General features: G+C 42.7%; 1 long non-coding RNA gene across 1 annotated transcript in view; it reads left to right on the top strand.

The window, feature by feature from the left end:
- LOC133273304 (uncharacterized) overlaps positions 1-20121 on the top strand; it is a 53457-nt gene that overhangs the window by 15700 nt on the left and 17636 nt on the right. The window contains exon 3 of the long non-coding RNA XR_009744726.1: positions 17338-17476. This is a non-coding gene — a long non-coding RNA (uncharacterized LOC133273304). The remainder of the gene's footprint in view (positions 1-17337; positions 17477-20121) is intronic.

The following is a 20121-nucleotide window of genomic DNA, read 5'->3' as shown; positions in this document are numbered from 1 at the left end:
TGGAGTACATGTTTTAGGAAGGCTTGCACTCTCCATATTTCAGTGTCTTGCTGCTGACACTGAGCATTAGGCAGTGTGAATGGCTCATTTTGAGTGATCTTGGTCTGTGGTGAAGAGAACAGGAACAAGTCCAGCACACACAGAACAACTGGCTTTTGTTTACTAAGTCAAAGCTGTAAAACCATAAAGGGAGCAAAAGCTGAAATCAAGGGAAATAAAAATAATGGAGTGGGAAGGGAAAAGGAAAATCAACATTTGAGGGTTCTTCTGTGTGAAACAGAGATCTGGGTTCGGGCAATGGGGGAAAAGCATGACTCATTCTTACACAGCTTTGCTTGATGTAAGAACCCCTTTATTTAAGTTTGGATTTGAGATTCATGGAGGTGAAGATGTTATTTATCAGCAAGAATTTATCAACACCTTCCCTGCTCAGCTTTCAGCTTGATTCATCACAGCCAAAAAGTAGCCTTACATGATTATTAGATGAGATATTAGGAAAAAATCACTGTGGTGGTGGTGAGTGAGTGTGGTGGTGGTGAGGTGCTGGCACAGGGTGCCCAGAGGACCTGTGGCTAACCCATCCCTGGCAGTGTTCAAGGCCAGGTTGGGCAGAGCTTGGAGCAATCTGGTCTAGTGGAAGGTGTCCCTGCCCGTGGAAGGGATTGGAACTAGATGAATTTAAAGGTTCCTTCTAACTCAAACCATGCTTTGATTCTGTGATAAATATACTTTTAGGCTGCTGGCTGAAGCAAGGGTCCTCCTTTGTAAGATGCAGGAAAAGCTTTCTTAAATTCTTAAAAATAAAATATGCTTTCAGTATTCCTAGTGGAGGCTTCCTGCTCACTGAAAGCTACTGCTTCCTTGAAAAATCTTTGGTCTTTCAGAGCATTTTAAAAGAGATATTCTTAGGAAATGCTGTTGCTTTGGGGCATCTGGCTTCTAATCAGTCAGTCCTTTCAGAGCCTAACTCTTCTGTCACAACACCAACCCAGAGCATGCTTAGTGTGGTCCTGGGGAGCCATGTGCCTTATATGTCCTGCAACTTGCAGGAGGTCAAGTAGGGGGAAGCCAAAGGATTTGTGCAAATGGTGGAGCCAAGCAGAAGGTCAGGGATGGCATTTTGTGGCCATGGGAAAGAGACAGCTCTTTCTCCTGGGTCGGGATGAGTCTCCGTCAGTGCCGAGTCTCAGAGGATCATGGGGCTTCCATGGCTGGCACCCAGTGCTCTTAATTTTGTGGTGAATAAGAGCCCTGAAAGCACATAATTTAATCTGCCTGAAGATAATTTTTGAAATAAATCATTCTCTTGTTTAAAGAATAAATCTTCAGCAAGTTTCAAGAGAGCCTACAGCACTGCTGATTTTAATCATTACTCTGCATAGGGCAGTGTCTATACTGCTTAGTGCTCCCCAACCAGTGCTGCTAAAAGATCTGCTAAAAAGCAATGCTGCTATTAAAAAGTCAGGTCTGGATTTAGAAGCTGTCACAATTCAAACTAAACTTTGGGGGGGGTGGGGGGGGTGTGATTCCTGACTTCACAGCTGGAAGAGGAGAGGGCTGGTGAGCAGAGACCCCGTGGTCCTCTCCAGGTCTAACTAAGCAGTAACCCCCAGTGCCAGTCTGTGCCACAGTTTCATGTCTGAACACTGGGTTCTGCGGGCACTGCCGTGTAGCACATTGCTGCTCTGGAGGCAAGAAATGCTTCAGGAGAGATGGATGTTTTTGTGTTTTGATGGGCCGTTGCTGGAATATGGGTTATGTATGACAGGAATTGTGCTGTGGTGTGTCAGACTGTACCACAGAGAGTGATTCCAGTCAGCAGTGAGTGATTTTTATCATACTGCTCTGTGGTCATCCACTGAGCTCCCCAGGCCTCTGCTGGGCAATTGCTTCTTCAATAGCATGTCCTGCTTCAGTTGAAATGTTTCAGGGTTTGGCTGGTGCACAAGAGATTTTTTTGGGGGTGTGAAAAGGATTGGTTTGGGTGAGATGCGTTTTAGCAAAGTAGAAGTTACACTGGTCAGCCTTGGTCTGGAGAATGATGCTTCACTAAACCTCCCTGTCCTTCATCTGGGAGCTGCACTGTGCTGGAGATGGTTCACTACAGAGGCAGGGCATGATCTGTAACGACTAAGTAAAGTGTTCTGTGACCAGCCATGGATGAGGTGAGGTTTGGATAGACTGGAGATTCTTTTGGGTCTTGATTGTTCCAGTGGCAGTTGGCAATTCAGTTGCTCCTGTGACAGCACTCGATACACTGGCTGGTTAGTTAAAAGGCTGATTTATGATCCTTATGTTAACTTCAATAGCAGAGATTGGGTCCTTCTTACAGAAACTAGGAGTCCAAGATGGATTGCAGGCAGGTTCTTGCATTTTCTTCCTGGCTGCTGGTTGAACACCAGAGAAAGTTGGTGATATTGATATTCTCCCATGTTTTTGCTCATTTCTCCCTTTTCTTGGAGAGCACTTGGGGATCTTGTTTCTAGAGCTTTCTGGGAGGAATGGACACTGCTCTGGTCTTTTCCACTGCAAACAATCTACTGCAGGGAGAAACTTCTCCCTGTCCTTCAAATTGGGAAGTTCTTACTCCTCTACTGAAGCTGATTGCAGTGTTAAAAACTAAATTCATACAGTTTTTGGCACAGCACCATTTAAGTACTTCTAAGTGGCTGGGAATTAATTCACTGTGCCATTTAAGCTACTTTGAAGAATAAGCGATCTAGCTATATTTTATTTGGGTTGTACTTTGTATGAAATGTGTAGAGCTATTGAAACCAGATATAATAACTTTGTGCTAGGCTGATGTACACCAGTTCAAAATGTGTCCCCTGGCATATGAAATTGGAAGCTGAGGGTTTTCTCAGACACAGATGCCACTTAATTTCCTCACTTCTAGGTATCCTCACCCCCGGGAAGGTTACTGTGTCTAATAGATAGGAAAACGCTTGGTTTCCATTGCTATTGCCATCAAGTCATCCATTTTGAAGGTCTTAGAACTTGCTTTTGTCTAACACAAAATATTTGTCACATGTTATTAGAAGGGACCTTACCCTGGAATATACCAGGAGTAACTAGCAGGATTTAAACCATTGTTAAATATCACAGAATCATAGATAAGTTTAGGTTGGTTGGACTGGACATTTAAAGATCATCTAATCCAACCTCCCTGCAAGGACATCTTCAACTAGATCAGGTTTTTCAGAACCCCATCCAACCTGACCTTGAATGTGTGCAGGGATGGGGCATCTACCACCTCCCTGGGCAACCTGTGCCAGTGTTTCACCACCCTCATTGTAAAAACTTTCTTCCTTATATCTACTCTAAATTTACCCTCTTTCATTTTATCTGCAAGTGTAGGATATGCTTAGCTCCAAGAGTGGTGTGGGTGTAAACCGTGTGTCATGAATCATTCTGTTGTGTCTTAGTTATAACAATATAGATAAATCATAGAAGCATCGTGTGTCATTAGCTCAAGCTTTCATAGGCAACCATTGCTACAAATTCTCATTTGCAAGAAATCTTCGGAGCTGTTGTCTTTGTTCAGAGTTAGACAAAAGTGATCTACTTAGTGTTTGTAAAGGCTAAACTGTAAAAGAAACATCACTGAAGCAGAAGTGTGACATTTCCAGCTATTTTTAGAGGGAGGTCTGTTCAACAATATATTTCAGGTGACAAAACACAAATATGATGCACAGTGCAGAATGGAAAGAAAGAATAGACCCTCTGCTGCTGAGGATAAAAGAAGACTATAGTAATGTGATTATGGTAATGGTCAACAAGTCATAGTCTTGTGCTTTTGTTCACTGTAATTAACTTCTTGGAATGGCACAGTCGCTTTCTCTGTGCTCATCAGATGGCCCTACTTTTGTGTCCACAGTCTGTTATTTCTCCTGCAGGGACTGCAAGCTTCCAAGTGCATTACTAAATGAATTCATTGCTGGAACAAAGATTCAGTGGTAGAATAGAGATTGATATCTTTTGTTGTCAGACATTCAATACCATACAGCAATCCAATTACTTAAGCTGTTTCTATCAGTCTTATTACGGCTCACTATTGAGGCATGCTTTAAAGCTGGATAATTCTGTCTTGCAAGAATGTAGTGGAACAGATTAGAGCTTTAATGAGAGGGCTTTCTGTGGGCTAGGGCACTTCCATTGTATGTGTTGGGATTGAGGAATCATACCTAGGCAAGGGCCCGGAGTCATTGTTGCAAAGACTGATCAAAGGGAAGCCTGAAATCTGTACAACTGCTTGAAGAAAAGTTATGGGTTATAAAGAAATAAAATAAAACCCAGGAAGGTTTCTGTTTGTTACTGCCTCTCTGATGGGAATCTGTGGTACACTAGGAAGAGGAAATTGCTTATTGGAATTCAGATTGTGGAATGGATATCTCATTTTGTGTTTGAACTTTTCCTCCGCTGTGCTATAGGTCAGATTCTGTGCTTAGCTGTAGCATTTTAGGAATGCTGGCAGCACAAGTTCAGCTCAAGGCTTATTCCACGTACAGCTACCCAGGGTAGATGTTTGGAGAGGAGGGTTTCTAGTGCAAAAACATATAGCAGGAAAGAAGGCTTTGATAATTGCATGTAGAAAAGGAAAGACTGGATGAGCAACTCAGCCTTCCCAGGTTAGTATCCTTGCACATGTTCTCTGTAGAGGTGTAGGTTGAGTCCCAAGGCAGCAGAGAGCTGGAATCAAAACTGAGGCTGAAGTGTAGAATTGGAAAACAGTTATTTTTCTGTGAGAAAAAAATTCAACAATATAAATACAAACAAATCTATTTGCTTTGCAAATATTTTAGGAGGAGTTTGTGTATGTAAAACGCAGCTCAGGTTATTGTGGCAAACACAAGAAGTAGAGACTTGGGAGATGCCAAACTAAGTCTTTATGTCTGGCAAGACGTTTTGACTCCTTCTTGATATATGATTTCTGATCGACTTTTAAAACATGATAAAAGCCTCCAGCTCTCTTCAGGACCTCAAAAGAAACATCTGTCCTTTAAGTTGACACAGTGTGAACAGAAGCACCTATGAATTGCTAAGGTTGGAGTGAATTGGAAACACAGATCAGAGTGCTTTTGGATGGGATACATACAGCTTGGTGTCATTCCTGAAAATAGGTGTATCTAACCTGATCTGAAATTCCACCTTTCTACATTACTATCCTGAAATAACTGGTGGTATGGTTTATTTCTTGATATAAGAGCCAAAGCAAGCACTCAACTGGGGAGAGTGGCAATGCTATGTAACTTCTGCTGGGTAACACTGATTTCCAACAATCTGAGGATATGGCCTGTTTTTCCTAGGTGCAAAGATATTTGTGTGGTTTATAATTTCATTCTAGTAAGTCTGATTTTTCCATTTCTTATGGTTATTTTACACTATCGACAGCTAAATATTTCCTCATCAGGGACAAAGTTATGAAGTATTCCTTCCATCTTCCACTGATGATGTGGGAAGGAATGGGAAGATTCAGTTCATGAACAATTGGCTTCGAGACTGGTGCTACAGGCAGGGCTTTGGATTCTTTGATAACGGCTGGTTTTATAGGGCACCAGTCTGGACAATGACAAGTGAGAAAGGTTTGTCTCACAGAGGGAAAAGGATGCTGGGGCACGAATTAGCAGGGCTCATTTGGAGAGCTTTAAACTAGATTCGAAGGGGGATGGGGTTGTAGCTGGGCTTGCCCCAGTGGGGCAGCGCTCCAGAATTAATGAAGACTGGGAGGCCTCCTACAATCCTAGGGTGAAATCGGTGTGCTCAGCTCGCTCCCTGAAATGCCCGTACACCAATGCGCGCAGCATGGGAAATAAGCAGGAGGAGTTGGAAACCTGTGTTAAGTCAGGAGATTATGATCTGGTGGCAATTACAGAGACGTGGTGGGACAGCTCACATGACTGGAATATAGTCATGGAAGGCTATGTCCTTTTCAGGAAGGACAGGCCAGCCAGGCGGGGTGGTGGGGTTGCTCTTTATGTGCGGGAGGAACTACAGTGCACCGAGTTCTGTCCAGGGACAGATGATGAGCAAGTTGAGAGTCTGTGGGTGAGAATTAAGGGGCAGGCTGGCAGGGGGGATACTGTTGTGGGTGTCTGTTACAGACCACCGGATCAGGGTGAGGAAGTTGACGAGGCCTTCTACAGGCAGCTGAGAGCGGCCTCACAGTCACAGGCCGTGGTCGTCGTGGGGGATTTTAACTTCCCTGATGTTTGCTGGAAGGACCACTCGGCAACCCAGCCGCAGTCCAGGAGGTTCCTCCAGTGTGTGGATGATAACTTCCTCCTGCAAATGGTGGATGAGCCGACCAGGAGAGGAGCGCTGCTGGATCTCATCCTCACTAACAAGGAGGATCTGGTTGAAGCAGTAAGGGTTGAGGGCTGCCTTGGTTGCAGCGACCACGAGATGGTGGAGTTCAGGATCTTGTGTGGCAGGACTAGTAGAATACCAAGTAGAATTGCAACCCTGGACTTTAGCAGGGCAAACTTTGGCCTTTTCAAGCAATTGCTAGGGGAAATCCCATGGGCAGGGCTGCTTGAAGGTAAAGGGGCCCAAGATAGTTGGTTGACATTCAAGGACTGCTTTTTCCGTGCTCAAGATCGGAGCATCCCGACACGTAGGAAGTCAAGGAAGAGGGCCAAGAGACCTGCGTGGCTAAATAGGGAATTGCTGGGTATGCTCAAGTGGAAGAGGAGAGTTTACAGGTCATGGAAGGAGGGGCTGGCCACTTGGGAGGAATATAAGGCTGCTGCTAGAGGATGTAGGAAGGCAGCTAGGAGGACTAAGGCATCCTTAGAATTAAACCTGGCAAGAAGGGTCAAGGACAGCAAAAAGAGCTTTTTTAAATACATGGCAGACAAAACTAACACCAGAGGCAATGTAGGCCCACTGATGAACGGGATGGGTGCCCTGGTGACAGAAGATAAAGAGATGGCAGAGTTACTGAATGCCTTCTTTGTCTCTGTCTACTCTGCTGCGGGCAGTCCTGAAGAGCCCTGTACCCCTGAGACCTTAGATGAAGTCAGGTCGACGGAGCGGTTTGCCTTAGTTGATGAGGAATGGGTTAGAGACCAGTTGAGCAATCTGGACATCCATAAATCCATGGGTCCAGATGGGATGCACCCGCGGGTGCTGAGGGAACTGGCGGAAGTCATTGCTAGACCACTCTCCATCATCTTTACCAAGTCTTGGGAAACGGGAGAGGTGCCTGAGGACTGGAGGAAAGCAAATGTCACTCCAGTCTTCAAAAAGGGCAAGAAGGAGGACCCGGGTAACTATAGGCCGGTCAGCCACACCTCCATCCCTGGGAAAGTGATGGAACACCTTATCCTTGGTACCATCTTAAGGCATATCAAGGATAAGAAGGTTATGAGGGGCAGTCAACATGGCTTCACCAGGGGGAAATCATGTTTGACCAATCTCTTAGCCTTTTATGAGGAAATAACACAGTGGATGGATGATGGCAGAGCGGTGGATGTGGTCTACCTTGACTTCAGCAAAGCATTTGACACAGTCTCCCACAGCATCCTCACGGCTAAAATGAGGAAGTGTGGACTGGATGATCAGGTAGTGAGGTGGACTGTGAACTGGCTGAAGGAGAGAAGCCAGAGAGTTGTAGTCTATGAGGCTGAGTCTAGTTGGAGGCCTGTAACTAGTGGAGTGCCTCAAGGGTCAGTACTGGGACCGGTATTATTTAATATATTCATCAATGATTTAGATGAGGGAATTGAGTGTACTATCAGCAAGTTTGCTGATGACACTAAGCTGGGAGGAGTGGCTGACACGCCAGAAGGCTGTGCTGCCATCCAGCGAGACCTGGATAGGCTGGAGAGTTGGGCAGGGAGTAACTTGATGAAATATAACAAGGGAAAGTGTAGAGTCCTGCATCTGGGCAGGAACAACCCCAGGTTCCAGTATAGGTTGGGGAATGACCTGTTAGAGAGCAGTGTAGGGGAGAGGGACCTGGGGGTCCTAGTGGACGACAGGATGACCATGAGCCAACACTGTGCCCTTGTGGCTAAGAAGGCCAATGGCATCCTGGGGTGTATTAGAAGGGGGGTGGTTAGTAGGTCGAGAGAGGTCCTCCTTCCCCTCTACTCTGCCCTGGTGAGACCGCATCTGGAGTATTGTGTCCAGTTCTGGGCCCCTCAGTTCAAGAAGGACAGGGAGCTGCTGGAGAGAGTCCAGCGCAGGGCAACTAAGATGATTAAGGGAGTGGAGCATCTCCCTTATGAGGAAAGACTGAGGGAGCTGGGTCTCTATAGTTTGGAGAAGAGGAGACTGAGGGGTGACCTTATCAGTGTCTATAAATATATAAAGGGGGAGTGTCACGAGGACGGAGCCAGGCTCTACTCAGTGGCAAACAATGATAGGACAAGGGGTAATGGGTACAAACTGGAACACAAGAGGTTCCACTTAAACTTGAGAAGAAACTTCTTCTCAGTGAGGGTGACGGAACACTGGAACAGGCTGCCCAGGGAGGTTGTGGAGTCTCCTTCCCTGGAGACATTCAAAACCCGCCTGGACGCATTCCTGTGTAACATTATCTAGGTGTTCCTGCTCCGGCAGGGGGATTGGACTAGATGATCTTTCGAGGTCCCTTCCAATCTCTAACATACTGTGATACTGTGATTACAGTGCACACGTATTGCCTCACTGTAATATTTTCAAAGCATTATTTAGAAGAATAGCAATTATAAAGACATTTTTTTAAAGGAAATTGTATCAGAGTGAGGATAAGGATGAGAGGGATGTGAACTTAATTCTAAGTTTATCCAAACATGTGGATTTGTTTTCAGAAAGTGTTTGTGTTCCTGTGTATAACCCATGAATTCTACTTTTCTTCAGCAATAAAGGTATCACCCGGTCCTGGGCAGAAGCTAAACTTGACTTTGTAGCCTCAGTTGCCTGATGTGGATTGAAGTTAATGTTTCATGAGGCAAAAGGACAGCACCTGTTCATTCCAGGAACAGTCACTGCTAAGATAACTTGTTTTGGATCAGAGTTAAGTTGGTTTTGTGCTGAATTATCAGGTTCTTCCTCACTCAGGAGTGTAAGGGGCATTTTAAGATTTAGGGTGGCCTAATGAGTGATGTCTACAGTAACTGCTTCCTTGTAATTTATTTGCTCTATTTAGGAATGAAGGGTTTGGACTTTGGATCTTCCAAAGGGAGCTTTTTATGTGCATTTTCATTTATTTTGTCTAAATACATTGAAACCTCCAGGACAGATACTCAGCTGGTGTAAATCAGCTTAGTTCCATTGACGTCAGTGGAGCGGGGCCAGCGGCAGATCTGACCCACTTCTTTAATCTGATCACTTGTCCATCCCATTTATTTCAGATTACATCAGAGGGAGCAGAGCCTTACCTCATTCACCATGAACTTGATACAGGTACAACCTTGCAAGTTTTGGCAGAGGACTTTCATCACTGAGAAACATGTAGGAAGCAACAGTAGCCTCCAGTCCTCTGCCATGCAGAAGCTGCTTGGAGCCAAGGTGTCTGACAGACCCAGCTTTACTTAATAGATTGTGTGACACACGAAATTCCAACTTGCTCATAATCAATTACATTAGTTTCCCACCAAACATTAACACCACAATGATGATCAGAGGGGTGGAGCACCTTCCATATGAAGGCAGGCTAGGAAAACCGGGGCTGTGCAGCCTGGAGAAGAGAAGATTCAAGGAAGACTCCAGAGCAGCCTTCCAGCACCTAAATGGCACCTACAAGAAATCTGGAAAGGGACTTTTTACAGGTCCTGTAGTGACAGGACAAGGGGGAATGGCTTTAAACTAAAGAGGGGTAGATTTAGATTAGCTATTAGGACTGTGGGTGTGCTGAGGCACTGGCACAGGTTGCCCAGAGAAGTTGTGGCTGCCCCATCCCTAGCAGCATTCAAGGCCAGGCTGGATAGGGCTTGGAGCAACCTGATCTAGTGGAAGGAGTCCCTGCCTGTGGCAGGGGCGGTTGGAACTGGATGAGCTTTAATGTCCCTTCCAACCCAAACCGTTCCATGATTCTACAACAGCATTTTATGTGGTGTAAATATCTATTAACAAGTTAGTAATATTCATTCAGTGTTCAGGGTGCCCTTTGCCACTACAGCAAGCTTCAAGTCACCAGCAGCTACAGCATCCCAGCTGTGAAAGCTGTCCTGGTACCGACCTTAGGAATTTGCAAGGGAATTCAGGTTGAAGTTTGCAGTCACACCTTGGGTCTGGTGCCTCCTACTTGTTCCTTCAGTTTTCCTGGTTTTTACTGTGATTTGCCCTTGGATCTGCTGCCTGCCAATGTCCTCTCAGATTAGCACTGGGTAGTTAAACTGAATGTTATCTTCATATCACACACTCTTCTCCCTGTGGATCTCTGTATCTGATCTCTTTGACGGCTTGAATGAGCCCATTTGAAGGTTTGGGGGTTGGTTTTTTTTTTTTGCTGGGGGAGAATGGAGGTGCCAATATCCAGCTGAAGAACTTGTTTTTTACCCTTCACCTGAACTGATGATTGAACTGACTCTTGGCTCTTCTACTTGTTCTCAAACAATAATCTTTTTCAAATATCCTAGCAGCTTCCAGGGACACTTTCCCAGGAGTATAAAATATCATGTGTTTGGGCTCTCTGGGTTTTGTGTTCTCAGAGAAGTTGCCCCTGAAAGTTTACATCAAAGTCTTCATTTGTTTCTGTCCCATAACCTTGTAGTGAATGTACATTCTTGAGAAGATCTGGGAACATGTTTTTTACCACAGCAGATACTTTTTCTTGGTGCTGCTACACAATGTATCTCTCTAGTTTATCTACCTCAGTGCTTAGTTTACATTTCCCTAGTAAAGAGGGGAGTTTTGCCTTTTTGTTGGCTGTTTTCTATGTTCATCACTAATATTGACAAAGTAGCACAAATGCTGCTTTTTGTGAGCTCAAACTGTCTTGCAGCGGAAACAGTCCATTTTCTCAGCAGTTGATCCTCTGCAGCATTATCTAATATCCTATGACCTTTTCTGAGCTAGTTGTGCAGTGGCCATTGACTTTGTACTGGACTTTCTCCAGTACCTCCCTTCTAGAGTTTGCAAATGCCAAAATGATGTGAGCCATTGCAGTTCTGGTATCTTTTTCCAAATACCAGATGGTGTCTTGGCTTCTATTCCCAAATTGTGTCTTGTTTTTGCAGTGAAGTTAGTCCAAAGCTGGGACAACATTGAGTTCAAGAGGTACAGCAGAAATTTAGTGAAGATGCAAATATATCTGCTTCTCATCGAAAGTTCTTCTTTCATTTAAGAAGGAAACATAACTAAATGAATGGATTTTAGGTGAGAAGGAAACTCAAGACCATCTAATATGACGGTATGTGTTTTGCATGTCGTAGAATTCCACTGTTACCTCTACAAAACTATTTCCTGCCAGATAGTGGGCAGATCATACCTCTGCTAACCAACTACTTGAGTTTCAAAGCAATAGCACTCTCCAAGCCTACATCTAGGCTGTTGCTGGTTTACTGTATAGAGACCTAATGATTCCGAAGTCCGTGAAGCCTGAAATGAGTGACATATGTATGTACTCTTTTTGTGATCCAGCAATCGGAGAGATTGCTCAAGACAGGAATGAAAGGAGGCAAAGGAAAATCAATGTTTAACTTGGAAATATTTGTCAGTTAACAAGTCACAAGGAAGTGAGTATCATTAACACCTAAGATAGATACCATTGCATTTCCTAAGTTCAGGAATTTTCTGAATAGATTTGAACACATTTATTTTATAGAAGGCTGCCGATCCAAACTCTGGCAACACTTAAACACGTAGTGAATTCCATCCTTCTTACGGACAACATGCAATTGGGTGCACAAATACATTCCCTGAATAGGGATGCTCTCCTGAACTGGAGATAAGCTTGTGTGCTTCAGCTGTTTTAAGGGAGTTCTATTCTTCTGGCATGCTTTTCTTCTATTTCCCATTCAAAACCATCTGCTTTAACATCCTATTGAGTTATAAAGTATATTCCTTTACGTTCTTACAACCTCTTAGTTGTCAAGACCTGGAATTTCTTATACAAGGCAATCTCCTGGAAATCTCTAAGAGCCCTGTGTGCAATAAATAGGATATCTACTTCACCCCCATAGTCCTGTATCTCAGGTCTTTGTCACACTGAAAAAGTTAAAACCCTTAATTCCTCTGAGGGAGGAGTCTCTCAGGTATTTCCTTATTGATCAGTACTGTAAAGCCTTGATCTCTGTCTGAGAGGCACATTGATCTGTCTTGTCTCGAGTAGCTGAAAGGACTTTATGCATTGAATTTATCAGCAGTGCTAACATGTCTTGCCAAGTGAAGCCAGCCTGTTAATGTATGGATTTTCTGTGCCTTGAGTGATTGTCTAAAATCAATTAAGTCATGAAAAATAAAAAAGCCCAATTCTCACAATTCATATCCGTGCTAATTACAGACTGGCTTGAGCAACAGTGCCCAACTGAGTTGTAACACTGGGGCTGGAGGATGGTGTGGTCGTTGTTCAGATTCCCTGATTGCAGTTTCATTTTTCCTTTTTGAAAACCACTATTTAACAACATTTATCCATTCATTCATTCTGAAGAGTGATGCTCTGTTGGCAAAATGGTGAACAGTTACTAAAAATAAGGTCTGCTGGTGAATCCTTTAAAAATATGACTGCATCCCGAGCAAGTAACTCACTTCCAGCAAAAATTGCAAGCATAAACCTTTTCAAAATCACAATCTCTATAAATCCTTTATGCAGACTGTAAATCCTGAAAAGAAGGGTCAGAGAACTTGGAAGGGAGGCAGCTTTCCATCCAAGATGTGGTCCTTAATCTATTGACTGAATTGATCTTACTTTTAAAAGACTCCCCAGCTTGGCATAAGTTTTCTGTTTATCTCACAAGCAATGCATCTGTCCTTCTTCCCTGTGTTTAAGCACTTAATAGCTGTTAATTTAAGAAGACAGGCCCTGCTGGATCCATAAGTACTGTACTTCAAGGTGCATTTGGATTAAAGCTTTCTTTCTTTTATCATAGAATGGTTTGGGTTGGAAAGAACCTCAAGATCATCCAGTTCCAATCCCTTGCCATGGGCAGGGACACCTCACACTAGACCATGTCACCCAAGGCTCTGTCAAACCTGGCCTTGAACTCTGCCAGGAATGGGGCATTTACCACTTTTGTGGGCAGCCTGTGCCAGTGCCTCACCACCCTGACAGTAAAGAACTTCCTTATATCTAACCCTAACTTCCCCTGTTTAGTTTAAACCCATTATCCCTTGTCCTATCGCTACAGTCTCTGATGAAGAGTCCCTCTCTCAAGTTGCTGCATTACCTGCTCTATTTGACTTTCTTAGAGGCTTGAGAACAGTGTCAGCTGTTTTTCAGAGCATTAATTCTTTTTTTCAGGGTGATTTTTCTTGCACCCTGATGTGTTAATTGAAAATTGTTGGGTTTTGAAGTACAGCAACAGGATTTGGAATGCTCCACGGGATGTTGAAGTCGGCCGCTTCTACGAAAGTTTTCCATATGATGCATGTCAGCAGCACAGCTTCAAGGAGTGTCTTCTCATTTTGCTTTCCACTTGGCATGAGTTTAACAGGTGTCTCAGGAATCCCCTGAATACAGCAGTATTAAGCGTATGTGATCTGGGAATAAAACAAGAAGGCAGGTTAGGGGGCAAAGAAGGTAACTATGGAAGATGAACTGGTTCCAAAGGACACCCTCAAGCTAAGGGTGGCAGAAGAATAAAATTGAGTAGATTTAACTTTAGTGTGAGAAAGAGCAAACATGCGTGTCGGCAGAGACTCATGTGGTTTAATGAATTACTGGCAGTTGGGAGAATGGGACATGCCCTTTCTAAAAGTGTTTCTCCAAAGTCTCAGGGAATCCTGAGCCCAGTAATTATATTTCTTGATCTCAAATGAAAATGCAGCCAGTATTATGACCAAGCATTCTTGAGTGACTGTGCAGTGGATTCCTAGCCCTTTGAGGACAGTGGAAGACCTGACAGAGCAGAAATAGTCCAGCCAAGGGGTTAAAATCAGAAACCATCCTGTTTGTTTTGTGAAAAAGTATAAGGAGCTGTTCCAGTAGCAGCAGCAGCTCAGTTTCCTATGGAACCGTATCCTCTGTCTCCCATGCACCTTCTAGGGACCTTCACGAGACCTCCGGATCCTTCCCAAAACCACTCATGACCAGAAAGGCAGAAGGTGGCTTCTGCTGCATCTGCTATGGAGCTACACATGTGCCAATTCAAAGGCTAGAAATAAGCTGATTTGCACTGATTGGACACCATTGATCCCACACCTTCAAGGAGATTTTCCTCATCTGGGGGCACTAATTTAGGTCTCTTTCCTTTGTGCAATGACAAGACCTGTAAGAACATAATTATCTCTAAATCTTTTGCTTCTCCCCTGACAACTTGCATTGAAATGTGCCAGTGGGTTTGGAAGTTACTGAGGGGAGACATGAACAGACAGACGGCATGACTGCATAAGCCTCATTTCCTTAGGAAATCAAGTGGAAATGTTTGTATAGGTTATATACAACACACTATGGTTTGTGTCTGTTGTATTACCTTGAAGGTTGTTGTTGTAATTGTATGTCCCATTGTGCTTCATCTAATCTAGGTTTCTAAAAATACTGCTTTGGACCTTTGTGATTTGTTTTCATGCATCTCATGAACCCAGGGCTGAAAGGGGCATCCTGGATCATTGTGTCCAGGCTCCTGCTGGGGTATGTGAACTGTAAAAGTTGAAAGAGAAAAGTACTGTATAATAAATTTCTGATTGGTACAGTCAGAAAGTTAATGAGACAATTGGAACCTTCAGTTGTGTGGCCTTTACAAAGCTGGAAGTCGCAGTATAGGGCAGTCCCTTTGCAAATCTTGGATCATTAGCTTATATTCTGCAGTAACTGCAAAGGGTGAATGTCAGAGGTTGAATGACTATTCCACTTTACAGCACAGGAATATGAAGTGTTCACATTTTCAACAGAAAATCCTGGGGAAAACATTGCCAGATTTTATGTGTAAAAGGAGTTTTTAAACTTTAAGCATGTTTACATGGAGGAAATTTTTTGACCCAGGAAGAGGAGAGACATCCCTTATCTTGTAAATGTGCTTGAATGACAATAAGGCATATTCAGCATTCTGAAGGCTTTTCCTAAACAAACCAACCCAGAAGTCCGTCCATGGAACAAGACAGTAGGTGAAAGAAGGATGGCAGGCTTGTATATATGGGGCACATGGGAACAATAATACCAGATTATTTCTGAAGCTATATGATAATGCTAGCAAAAGAACCTGGTGATATAAAATTAGAGCCCTTAAAAGCCTGTGTTTCAGGACTTGTGCTGTTTGCCTTTAGACTTCAGCTGCACGCTTATTGTCAGTAGTAAATGTGCTTCTTTAGTACATGTAGCTACTTGCAGATTGTCAGGGACACTTCTGGAATATTTATATTCCAGAATATCTAGATTGTTTCAAATCTTGGTGCTAAAATGCCCTCTATATGGATTGATAAAAGATGCTGCTGTTCAGAGAAAGGTACAGCCTGATGGAAAGGGAAGGACAAACCTGAGCTCTGAGCATAGGTAGGACTGATGATAGACTGAGCTCCATCTTTGTGCCATGTTCACATACACCCAGAACTGAAATGTGCAGTGAACTACATTCTGTGGGCATTTCATGAAATCATAATAAGAAAGATGGAAATTGCAGCTTTATTTCAGAAAAACCCATTTGCTATTAAAAATTACATTGCCTTAGTAGAATTAGACAGTTTTAAAAAGTCATTCCAGGGGCTGAATCATTAAACTTTGGACCTTTGAAGGTATTTAACGGTTAAACTCCTGACTGGATGAAAACTTGTTTCTGGAATGTTGTAGTTACTTTTGTTTTAAGGTGTTCGGAATGAGCCTAGTCTTTTAAACACTGTGTTAATGCTTTCAGTATGTTAATTTTTAACGAAGAAGTTTTCTTCATGAAAAGCACATTTTCTGCCCAACAGAATTTGATGGTGTTTTCCATTAAAACTTTGCAGACTGCTGAATTTTACAGTGCTGTGAAGTTTGTACACTCAGGCTGAGCCTTTAGCAAAAAGTCTTCTGAATAGGTGGGGGGAAAAGGTTATTAAATATCTATCACCCATTGGAGGGATCCAGACTGCTTTCCATTGCCTCTCTGTGGCCATGGCTTTAAGCAGGTGGGACTCATCTGTTTGACTCTTTGGCTATCCTGCTGCTTTGGGAAACCAATGTGCCAGCTGGCTGTGGGCTCAGTGGTCAGTTGTAAGCCTCACCAGGACCATTTCTAAGCCAACCTTATCCTTTGGTCATCTAATCTTACATCTAATCTTAAATTGCAAATATTATACCATGGTCAGAATTCAATGACTGATGATCCCAGCCTGTCACTACTCCTCTTTGTCCAGCCCCCAGGAGGGAATAAAAACCCCTTTCCCTAGGTGCCTCTGCAGTACCACAGCTTGGTCATTGCAGCCGAGCAGGCACATTGAGGTTTCCCCCTCAGTTTTTATTTGGCTAATTGCATTATCTCCCATATTGCTGCCAGCTCAAGCTCTGTGTTGTCTTTGTATAAAATATGGCCCAGCCCTGCTTGCTTCATTCACCTCACTGTTGAATTTAGTTGGTTTTGGTGAAAGTAGTGAAAAGACTGAAGCCGGTTGGCCAAATCCATTACCATTACATAAACTATGCTGACTCTATTGAAGGCGGTAGAGGAACCCTAGAATGAATAGATTATATTGACTTCTGTGATAAGTGCAAAAGAAATAAAGAATTCTTTTTATCATTAGGTATAACAGTGCTATATAGAAGCACTTATCTTATGCATCATCAGCTTTTGTGAAACTGAGTCCCAGAAGTACACTCGTGATCCCATAGCATGTCAGAGCTACAGCTGAAAATACTGGATTCTGTTGCTTTTTGAAGGCAATACTTGCATAGAGATGGAACTGAAAATGTAGTTGTGTGCATACATCGCACTCAGAAGAGAGGGAATTTCCTACTAAAGTTTTCTCATCTGCATTTAAGGCACTTAAAAATTATTATAAATGGCAAAAAGGCATCACCTGAAGTTTTATCCTTATGTTATATAAGCTTAATAATTGACAGCCATATCCCCTAAATGGTATTTAATATAGGCGATACATTGAGGGGGAAAAAAAGTATGTTGGCTTTATTACTGTATTTACAGTCCTGCTTTCCCATGCTTATTTTAGGGTCATTTGGGAAAAAGCTTTAACTCCAAAAAAATGAACGCATTGCTACTCTGGGAATTAAATTGTCACTTAATATAGTTCTGATAATAAAAATTGGTGTCATTTTTCTTGCAGGGACTTACTGAGAAGAAAGTTAATAAAAACTGCATGGAAAAACTGGCATCACAGCTATTTTTTTTCTCATTTGAAATTCCTACAGGAAAAAAAAAAGTATCAAGAAACAGAAACATTCTGTGGCCACTAAAACCTAAAGGTAAGATTGTCTTTGTAAAGATACTATTAAGCAAAGTAATCTCCCCGATGAACATTTAAATATCTTTTAAGAACAAAGGCTTAACTGGCCCTGCTGATGGGAAAGTCATGATGTGGCTTTTTTCCTGATCGCTTTCTATTCTTTGTATGCGTGACAGATGTCAATGAAGTTGAAAAGTGTCCATTTCCCAGCAGGATGCTGGGCAGTTTATAGAGGCCCTAATATCTCCTGATCCTGACTGCAGGATCTGTAGAGAAAGCATCCTGCAGGGGAGAGGCCTGCCGCCTTTGAATAGAAGGCAGCAGCAGCTCTACAGGCCTCAGCGAGAGATGCCACTGTAGCATCAGGAAACCTTGATTTATTGTCTGAGAAATTCACCATCCATCTGCATGAAGAGGTCACAGAAGCAACTTCCCTAATGTGAATCTGAGACCCCCATTATTTCCCACTTATTGCTACAAGCATGAAAAATTGCTCCAACTGAGAAAGTTGGGCTTGCAGGACTTGTTGCCATGGTTGAATTTATAGGAATATTTAGGAGCATTGCTTAGTGGGGCTTTTTTGAACCTATAAACTCTGTCAATTTTCACAGTTTTTTTGCTAATTAATGCCACCACTGTGGAAATGGAGCAGTTCTGCAAACAAGCTGCGACAAATGGGATTTTTATTGCCGATGGAAAAGCCCAGGGAATAATTAGCAGGTCCATAGAGATCTCTTGATTACAGACATCTGCATTGGTAATGTCCAGCCCCATAGATCGCAGAGGGAAATGTTTAGGGCTTTTCACCTTAGGGCACATTTATGTTGTCAGCTACACCCTTCAATCTGCAGTCAGACAAATGTGGGAAAATATTTTGTGAAATGTTAGACCAATGAACCTGATGTTGACTAATCTAGACGAGGGGAACTGGCTTTGCTTTCCAAAGCACTGTCCAGCAGCCAAGACTTGCAGATGTGATATTTTGATATCTCATTAAACTGGATTTCACAGAGCTATTTCTCAGCGCTGAGTTTGAGTTGCCCTGTGTTGCCCAAGATGCTTTTGCAGTTATCGCTATATTCTTGAATAGGATGAAGAGGATCCAACAAGACTGGTTATTAAAAAACCACACGGCTCCTTGAAAATGAGGCACTGAAAAAGGAATTCGTGTCAACACAGGATTTATTAGTGCAGGTTGAAGAGTAACTTGATTTGGGATTTTCCTGCTCTTGCCAAAGTGATTCACGATATAAATCATGGACCTACTTATAGAAACAATCAAGGTTTTGTCTTTTCTAAGCAGCACGCTTTTAAATTGGCTAATAAAATATTAATTTTAGGCCTTTGAAGAAGAATTTTAAGCTAAGGAATTTTAAAAAACCACAGTTATGTTCATTTGTACAACTTTACAGTGCCATTGCCCCAGTCCTAGACCGGTTCCTGTTGTCTAAAATGCCATATAAATCCCAAACAAAAATAATTCCCTTCCTGAAGAACTTATAGGGTAAAGATACGGTTGCTTTTACCAACTGTGCCTGGATATAGAATTTAAATTACATTAATAATGTGTCTGATTTTAAAATACCTGTGACACAATATAGGTCTGTCTTGTTTAGAATCTCTGTCTGATGGGATCTTCACTCCCACATGCCTTGCAGCTGAAAATGCTCTTAAATTTGTATTTAAACCAATCCTTCTCCAGGAAAACCATTAAGCAAATGATTAATTTTAAGATACATTTCAGTCCCAGTGGCATCATTTATCCTACTCACCGGTCAGGCAGTCATTTACAACAAAGTTAAGTACTGTCCAGACCTAATTCTGAATCCGGGCTGCCCTTCAAGATGTCATGAGAAGCAAGACTAATTCTTCTGGCTTTTAAGCTGCTACGCACAGGGTACATATATAGAGCTGCACCCAGTAATGCACCAACATAGGAGGCAGGGGCTAATCACCAGCATTAGGCTCTTGACTTCTGAAGTCCTCAATCAGTAGGATATGTTAAGTGCTGGAACTTTGAGGATGTGGGTTTGAATTACCAATTGTGCCCACAAATAAACATTTCCTTTCCCATACCTTTCTTCAGAGTAGAAAATTGGGTCAAGTGTTTCCAAAGATCTCTCTTCACTTGTTTTTTCTCATCTCTCTGTGATGAAGGGTGGGAGGAGTGAAGGGTTAAGAAAGGAGAACTCAGAATTGCTGTGGATACTTTTGTTCTCAAGTAACTGGAACCTGTATGACAGGTACATGTATATTCATAGACACATAGTACTAAAACCTATGCTTTGCTCCTGTCTGACCCAGGATATTTACAAAAATCTGAAGTAACCTCAAAATGAGGTTTTTAATAACCTTATTCTGACTCCTTATGAAGTCTCTCCAGAAGTCCTCAGAGATGTCTGTGATCACATATATCTTATTGTCACTCCCTTAGACAGATGGGAAGGTCCCCAGAGAAATTACTTCGGAGTGGTGTTTACTGGTCAGGATGTGGGCTGCAGTAACATTGGTTTTGCCCTTTATTTGGGGTGCAGGTGAAAGAACACTATAGCTTGCAGCATCCTGCAGACTTTCATTTATTACTGGGGAGTCTTTTACTCCTATAATCCAGATGACTTTGAGCTCCAACTGAGAGCATTTTTCAGCTTTATTTAAGGAAATGGT

The sequence above is a fragment of the Pezoporus flaviventris genome, unplaced genomic scaffold (genome assembly GCF_033815535.1).
Source record: "Pezoporus flaviventris isolate CSIRO_AGI_PZ_B2104156 unplaced genomic scaffold, CSIRO_AGI_Pfla_v1 ptg000031l, whole genome shotgun sequence".
NCBI classification, from domain to species: domain Eukaryota; kingdom Metazoa; phylum Chordata; class Aves; order Psittaciformes; family Psittacidae; genus Pezoporus; species Pezoporus flaviventris.
Note: the sequence above shows the minus strand (reverse complement) of the source record. Positions and strands in the feature narration are given on the sequence as shown.